Source organism: Pinus tabuliformis, chromosome X (genome assembly GCF_031772625.1).
Source record: "Pinus tabuliformis cultivar Carrire ecotype Pingquan chromosome X, CPIR1, whole genome shotgun sequence".
In the NCBI taxonomy this organism is placed as follows: Eukaryota; Viridiplantae; Streptophyta; class Pinopsida; order Pinales; family Pinaceae; genus Pinus; species Pinus tabuliformis.
Window position 1 is genome coordinate 385,981,022 of NC_142308.1, and position 9,331 is coordinate 385,990,352.

Genomic DNA, 9,331 nt, shown 5'->3' on the forward strand with positions numbered 1-9,331 from the left:
TCAAGTGTTGGATCAAAGGATCACTACATATCCATGTCATCATTGATGGTGGAAATAAAAATACATCGTCACACTAAATATGGTGAAGTGCCTTGGCATGCCTAACATGGAGCATTCTCATCCATACTCTTGTGAATATATCCAAAAGGCAAGGAGATCAATTAAACACTAGTGTCCTTTTGAGTATGCTACCACACCCATGAAATGTAATATCACACCTCTAGACGTATGTGACATGCTACTTAGAATTTCATATATTTATGACCTTGATGGACCTTATCACATCAATCCACAACGATGGTATCTCAAGGTTAATGTGTATATCTACAACATCATGGCATCCCCTTCAAAGAAGAACATTACCCTAATGTCTACGATGCAATGTAGAAATCTCATCTCAAATACCTAAATTATTTTCTTTCTCATGGTCTACCTAGATAATATCACACAATATAGTGCATATTCAATCTCTCATCCTCTAAACAACTCAATGTTCAACTCAAAAGTAATAGCTTGATCCACTAATGCAACAATATAGTGATATAATTTCAGGAGTGTACCAAAGGAAGCCTAACACATTTCTCAATTCAACATCAAATTGAACTAGTTCCATTGTGTCGAAAACGATCCACTCTATTATAGATTTCTATGGAAGAATGAGGAGATGAATGCCAAATTCAAGATCTCATTAAACAAGGAAAGATTACCTAGCCTAACATATCAACCTCCCTATATCCAAGAATGGTGGATCTCGATGATTTTTTATTGACTATTATGCTCTCAATAACATCACTATTAATAATTTGGTATCCACTATAGTGTATTCATGATCTAGCAAACCAATGACCATGATGTGCATGGTGATCGTTAAAGGTTGGCCTCAAGTCTTACTTCCATCAAAGGCCTATTAATGATGTTGATTTCAAAACATCATTCAAACTAAAAAAGGGTCTCTATGAATGGTTAGCCATGCCCTTTGGACTAAACAATGTCCTAACCACATTCATGCACATGATGAATGGAATTCTTAGCTCATTCACCAAAAAATGTTGTTGTCTATGTAGATGGCATCATTATCTATAGAAAGACATGCTATGTGTATCCTAGATAAACCACACCATCATGATATGCAAGCTAATTTGGGTAGGTGTAATTTTGGCACAACTAAGATTTAGTGTTAAGGCTTCACCATTGATGAGGACGACATCAATATAGATCAATAAAGATCATCAAGTATTAGCATTCTCCATGCAACATCATAAAGTTGTGAAGTTTTATGGGCTTCAAAATCTATTGAATATTTGTGGTAGTTATCCTCAAATCTCTTGGATACTCCATATCATGTGCACCATGACAAAATTTCGCTAGATAATAGTGCAACAATGTTCATTTGAATACCTCAAGGCAAATTTTCCATGTGGTAGACATCCATCACCTCTTCAAGACTAAGAACACTACATTAAAATCTATGATTGGTGTAATTCTCAATTAACATGGACATCCTATTGCATTTCGTTTACAAACAATCAATGAAAATATACCAAGGTATTCTAGCTATGACAAAGAATTGTATAAATTTGTTAAGATAGTGAAGTAGTGGTTACACCACACTCTTAGGAAAGAGACCATTAGCTAGTCAAATCACTAGCCACTTCACTTTATATATATACAAATTATTCTAAAAATACACACCATATTAGGTGACATATATGCAATAGTTCCATTATACAATCAATCATAAGAAAGGAAAAGATAATAAATAATCATATTGTTGTAGTTCCCCACTAACTATAGCACTATTTGATGTGCTCAACAACCAATGTTACAACTTTTACAAGTAATTTTATTTACTCATTCAATCTATATTTCGTGTAGAGTTGCAACAATCTTATCCATTATCAAGAAGTCATTCGTTATTAGTTGTCTAACAAGATACTCTATTTGGCTAGACAACTCTATGTACCCTCTAACACAATAGAATTGAAAAGTTTCTAAGGGGCACTACTCCAAGTCAACATGTCACTTTATCATTAGCAATACACTTGTAGCACTCCAACAACACTTCTATTGATTGAACATGCATCATGGCATTGAAGCATATACCAAAATTTTTATTTTACATAATATTGCCAAGAATACAAATAACATCCTTAGTACGTACAAATCTCTTTCAATTTTATCTATATTATATGAGGCTATCAACATGGAATTCCTCTCAAGTCTTGCTGCAACAAAGCATCATACTTGTCTATTGTAATATATCACTTCTCAAAATTAATCATGATGGTTACTTGTAGGAAGTCTACCAATGTAATTAAATTGCAAAAACCTTCTTGAACCATGTGTGGATGAACTTAAAGGCTTCAACATCCATTATGTCTAGTTGTGATGGCATTTTTGCCATTCATTTTTAGAAATCTTTCTAGGAAATGTTGGATATGCAATTGGATCAATCAAGAACATTTCATCCTTATATAAATAGCAAAATAGAGGTTTTCAAATATACATGTGTGCACCTCTTATGTATGTAAAATATCATGTATTCATGCACATGGGATGAGAATCCTCCTTGCATCCAACACACCCACAAAAAATATCTCCACATTATATAGCACATAATTCTTTCCAAGCAAGTATAAAATTCTAACTAGCTATATTGTTGGTTATTACCTTTCACATGCTAATGAATCATCAATCCCCTAGTGCAAGGAAAGTAATTATACAAAATAGGGAAGTGTATACAACATATTAAACCACTGCTTTGACAAGTTCAACATATCTTGGCATGCCAATGATGATATAGGATAGCAAGGAGTGGCATGATGTGCATCACATCTAGTATCACTCTCAAATTAGTGACATGGTCTATCTATGATTTCACAAGCAATTCTTTAAGGGTCCAAATTACAAATTCAAACCTCTTAGATATGGTTCCTATACCATGCTACAAGCAATGAGAGAAAATGGTGTTTTCCTTGTTCATCCCCCATACTTGGGTACACATTCAATGTTCATTGTCAAGTTATTTGACTACAACATTGATCTTCACTAGAAGTTTATGAAGAAATATGAAAAGCATCACCTCTCTTAATATTTGAGGTCAACAAGATGTGAGTAGTACAACATAATGAACATGTAGTCTAAATGAACATTGAAATTTTCACTATAGAGGAGATCTGACATTGAGTGCTACTCTAAATGTTGATAAGATATATATGTCTCTTCTTATCTACTCAAATAAGAAGGTTGTGAGACAAAATGACTCAAATGGCTCTAGATTTGGGGTCATATAACAACTTCCTTTGGCAGTAAGTAAGCTCACTAATGAAAAGGGTAATACACCTCTAGTCTTCATATGAATACAATATTTCAAAAGTGTGGGGATATCTAAACAGGAAAATAATATCTACCACAAATCATATTGAAGGCCAAACAATTAAAAAATGAAACTTTGTATACTTCAATCTCCTTGTTAAAGAACTTACATTAACATTTATTACAAGGTATGTGATGCATCATCTCCATCCTTCATTGAGGATAACATACTATAAATTGCCTAATATGGAAGTGAAGGCCAAGAGAGAGTTAAACCCTAAAGGAACTCAAGTGATGAGAGAACCATACTCAATCTTAAGATAAGTACAATAGTAATGATGAAATTTAGGAGAAAGAGACTATGCCAATAACATTCATCTTAAGATAAGTACAATAGTAATGATGAAATTTAAAAGAAAGAGATTATGCCAATAAAGTTCATCTCAAATATGCTTTTTGAACCTTCTCCATAAATACTTTAGGGAGATATCTTTTAGGTATGCTATGATCAAGAATAGATGATGGAAGATTATTAATATCCAACCCAAAAGAATAGTAATCTCCACTAAGAGATATAGTTCCCCTTTTGGATAAATACATACAAAATTGTAATATAAAAAAATTTACATTCCCTTACAAAAACCATAAATGTCTAAACAATAAAGCCAATATATAAAATAATAACACGGATGTAACTAATTGTAAATGATTCCAAACACCAAAATTTCAGAGACTGAAATTGATAATGTAACTTACTTTCATATTATTTCTTTCCTCTACACTACAGACATATAAATGACACCTCCAAAAATTAATAAAAAATAAAACTTCAAAATCTATACAAATATTAACATAAAAAACTAACTTCTTAAATCTAATAAATTTGTAAAAGAAACAAAAAGCCTTCCCATTTTATTCATTAAAATCTAATACATCACACCTTGCATCCATATAATAAAATAAATAATTCAATCCAAAAAAATTATAAAAAAAAATCAATCATAATCCACCTACTCTAACTCTAAACTTAAAAGGTGAATGCACTACCTACCCAAATGAGCTAGAGCAATTTGACCTTAAAGATACCACTTTAAAAAGCATCAACCATATCGAATATTACACAAACAAATAACGCATTTAAAAATTGACATAAATATGATAACAGCCAATGGGCCATCAAGTAAATTAGTTCTCTCTGTGGGGATAAAGAATTGAAAGATGAACTTTCCCAGAGAGCATAAATGTTGATTAGCCATAGTTGTAAGAGAATCTTTTGTAGCAAAAATGAATGTTGACCAGCCATAGTTGCAGAATGTGTTAGTTTATTGAATATTCTATTATGCATACCGTTGCTAGTTTGTCACTAAGCAAAGCCCATTGAGAGGGACAACTTTCAAGCCTCCAAGTGGTAAGAGGCTTATCCATTATAAATGTTTTCAAAAGGTGAACATGTAATTCAAATGACTAGGTTCATTTGTTGTGGACCTTTTTATTTTAATTCACAAGCTTTAGGATAAAAGTTCTCTACCCAATTTTCCAAATATTCTTTTTTATTTGGAAGATTTGCACCCTGGCATAATTATAAGTGGTTTGATTGTACATTGGTTTAAAAAATATGTTAAAGTAGGAATTATGGAATATGGGCCATGGTTTCTTTAATTTGCTTCATTTTTATTGTCTTGGTTGTATGACCAAGTTGTTACCTAGTAAGCTCTGCATAAGTATGTGTGGTTAAAGTTTTATAATGGATAAAGAATATCACTTATTCAGTTTAATTTATTTTTATTGTCCTTGTTATATGCCCAAGTCGTCGTGTGGGAGATTCTTAATCTACTAGATATGATTAAAGTTTTATGATGGGATGAAGAAATCATTAATATAAATAGAATTTTAATTGATGATAAAGTTCATTTTTCATTTAATTTTGTGTTCGTGTGTACATGTCTATTATAAATGTGTAACTTCGCTTTTTATTCAAAATATTTTTATCAAATCGTTTTCATCACTAAAATTAACTATGGAGGCTAGTAAACCCATTTGAAATATAATTAAAATTTTAATATATAATTCCATATTAGCTAACACAATTGAAAGCAAATTATAATTAAAGTCAAGAGGTTTAGGTGATGTGTAAGTTTGTCTATTTATCCATTCCCCTTTAAAAAATAATAATAATAAAATAAAAAATTATATTCTAAATAAAAAAATAATATCGACTATAATAATAATAATAATAATAATATATATATATATATATATATATATATATATATGTTTTAAAATAATTATAAGTAAAAAAAGTGTGTGAGTAAGATGTTTAAATTTTATACTTTTCAAAAATATTTAAAAAAAAAAAAACAAATTATTTGAATATTTATATTGACTAATTTATGTTAATATCAACTTTATATTTATATATATATATATAATCGTTAAAATAAAATATTTTAATATTATAAATAAAAAAATATTCAAAATAAATTATCGATAAAATATATAAATTAATATTCATATATACTTAAAAATATATTAATAGTAAAAAACATTTTAATTTACTTAATAAAATATTTCAATATACATATTAAATAAAATATTTTAAATATACATATTAAATAAAATATTTTAAATCTATATTTCTCTTCACATCTTCTTTAAAAAAAACTTGAATTTATTAATTTAAATTAAAAAAAGAAAACTCACCTACCCAATAAGTTCCTTCTCATAACTTTTAATTCATCCTAAATAACATTTCCATTCTCTCTGCAAAAACACACTACTCATACTAATATAATTTTTAAGTAATAGATTTTGAAAGAGTTACAAGTTTTGTTCTCTAAAGCAGTGGATAAAAATAATCATTATGATCATAATTGAAAATGAATATATCTGCTTGCTGAATATATTTCATAGTGAATAAACTTTAAAACATTATATTCTTTTATTAAAATAATTATTTTAAATATTTTTATAATGAAATGGTATTTTATATTATCATTATTTTTGTTTAATATAGATAAATTATTTATATGTATATTCACGATAATAGCTAAAATTTTGTTATCATCATTTTAGATTTATCTTAATTTTGGATTTACAGAGCGTTAATAGAGATCAAATATTTTTTATTCTAAAAGAGGTTTTCATCTAAAGAGGTTTTGATCTCTTTAGATGCTTGGTAAATCTAGAGTTAAGATGGATCTAGGCTGCTTTAATTTACCCTTTTAAATAGACTATATTCCACATAAATACCATGGATCATTTTTATTTTTATTTTATTTTTATAGGGTTATTTTTATTTTGTTAGTTTTAATTTTACTTTTACTTGTATTTTTAATTTTATTTTATTTTGACTAAGTTAAATGCTTACATTACGTTACATTAAACTTTTAATTTAATTTTTTATTTTTATTAAGTCGAGAAAAAAGGAGAGTCTGATTCTACAACCTAGTATGGGGATGTGTAAGTTTGTCCATCAAGCATGTAATAAAAAAATAATATGCTCTAAAGTAATTAGTTGTAAAAAAATTGTGTGAGTAAGATGTTTAAACCTTATACTTTCCAAAAATATTTCAATGAGAGACTTAAATAAACTATTTGAAGATCTATGTTAACTAATTTTTGTCCATGTCAACTTCATATATGTCTATATATAGAATAAAATATTTGAAAATATATGTTAAGTAATTTATGTGGATATCAAAAAAAAAATACATGTGTGTGTGTGTAAAATACAATATTTTTATGTTGTATACAAAACAATATTCAATGTGGGTTATCAATAAAATATTTTAATACTAATTAATATCGACATATACTTAAAAATATATTAATAAAAAAAACCATTTTAATTTGGGCTAATAAAATGTCTCCACGTACATGTCATGTAAAATATTTTAATAGCAATTATGTGTATATTATATATCATTTAAAAGAAATATATATGTCTATATCATAAAAAAAATAAAATGTTATGGTTAAAATATTTATTTAATACTATATATAGCATTTAAAAATACAATTTAAATAAAACTATATATATATTATATTTTACACTCTAAAAAATTTAGACTGATTTATCTATTATTAAATTCGGATTTAAAATAAATTTATATTAATTTACACGACATTATATTACATAATAAGACATTACTTACAAAATCTCTGCCATAAATGCAAAAACTCATCCGATAATTTTGAATATTTTAATTTGAACTGCATTAAAGGCTTCGACCAAGTTGTCTCGTGGTGAGAAATGCAATGCACTTTGGGATTTGGTCGTTGATTTTGAGGTTCACTTGTTAACATTTTGGCATTGAACTTTGGTGTTGAGAGGTAATTTTTTGGTTTGATTGTGAGAGGATGTTTTTCCAGTTAGACATCTCTATTCATATTGTTATCATGTTTTGTAGGTATGTGGCTTTTAATTTTATTTGAGTATTACATATTTCTATTGATATTGTTATCATGTTTTGTAGGTATGTGGCTTTTAATTTTATTTGAGTATCATGTTTGGTAGGTATGTGGTTTTTAATTTTATTTATGTTTGGCAGGTATGTGGCTTTTAATTTTATTTGAGTATCATGTTTTGTAGGTATGTGGTTTTTAATTTTATTTGAGTTTGGCAGTATATAATGTGGAATAAATATTATTTGAAAAAGGCATGTGTTGCTCAATTAGGTAGAAAATTTCTTTTTTCCTTTAAAGTTTGATGACATAAAAAGTGAGAGTTTTAATTGATACAAAATAATGATTTTTTTTTAAGGATATTGGTGTATCCAAAGTTATGCAAAATCTTTGGAAGTATGGTGTTTTATTATCCATGCAATTTGTATAATGGGAAATGATTTGAAATGGAATTTAACTAATGAATGTGTGTGAGACTTAATACCTACAAGTTAATTTAGTAAATAATAAATGTTATGGAAAATATTGTAAACCAATGTTTATGTAAGTGTAATAAGACAAAAATGAGAATGCGAGAGGAAAATAGAGAATTAAATATAGTCAAAAACAAAGGAGAGAAGGCTAAGGAAGAGGAAATGAAGGATCATGGTTGGTGGCCTTCCTCATTTCCTTCTTCAATCTCATTCTTAATAAGTCTTTTGGCCAAGGAGAGGAGGATGCACAAAGAACGTCAACTACATTGTGACCAAAGATTGCCAAAATAAAATATTGAGCCCCCATTTGAAGCTAGTCTTCTCATTTGGATTTCCAAGGTAAAATTTATGAGTTAATGGTGATATATTGATGTTTATGTTGCTTTGAGAAGCTTTCTTTTTTTAATACTCTATTGCATCATATTAGCTTGGCAATAAAATATTGAGCCCCCATTTGAAGTTGGTCTTCTAATTTGGATTTCCAAGGTAAAATTTATGAGTTAATGGTGATATGTTGATGTTTACGTTACTTTGAGAAGCTTTCATTTGTTAATACACTATTGCATCATATTAGCTTGTTACCTTGTTATTTATGGGTGTAAGAATTCAATCTTCTTGTAGCTCTGTGGATTTATGGTATAATCTTATTGTACAAGTGCAAATGGAGAATATCAACAACTAAAAGTTTTGGATCATTCGTTGTTGTGTCTAAGAGAACAATGGTTATCGTTGATTGACTATTGAGTTGTTTAAATAACTTATATTTCAATTCCTCATTACCATCTAATGCCTACTGAGTTGTTGAATGAATTTCGCTCTCCTCCATATTGCAACTCCCTATTCGAGTCAAATGTATGTGTGCAAGGTCAAATAAGCACGTTCCTAGGAATCTTAATGATTTGTGCCATTTTAATTAGTGGTTGGACATTTTATTTCACACTCGATAGATTTACAGTTCTCTAGAGTCATTTTCTCTACCCAAGGTGTTTTTGTGTCAGCCATAGGCCATACACAAACCATATTCAATGTTCCTTTGCTTGTTAGGTGTTTTACCATCTACTCAAGCAAATTTATCAAGTCATGGGTATTTTTCTCCAATGCTAAGTGTATAAAATCATCCATGGGCATTTTTTCCCCAT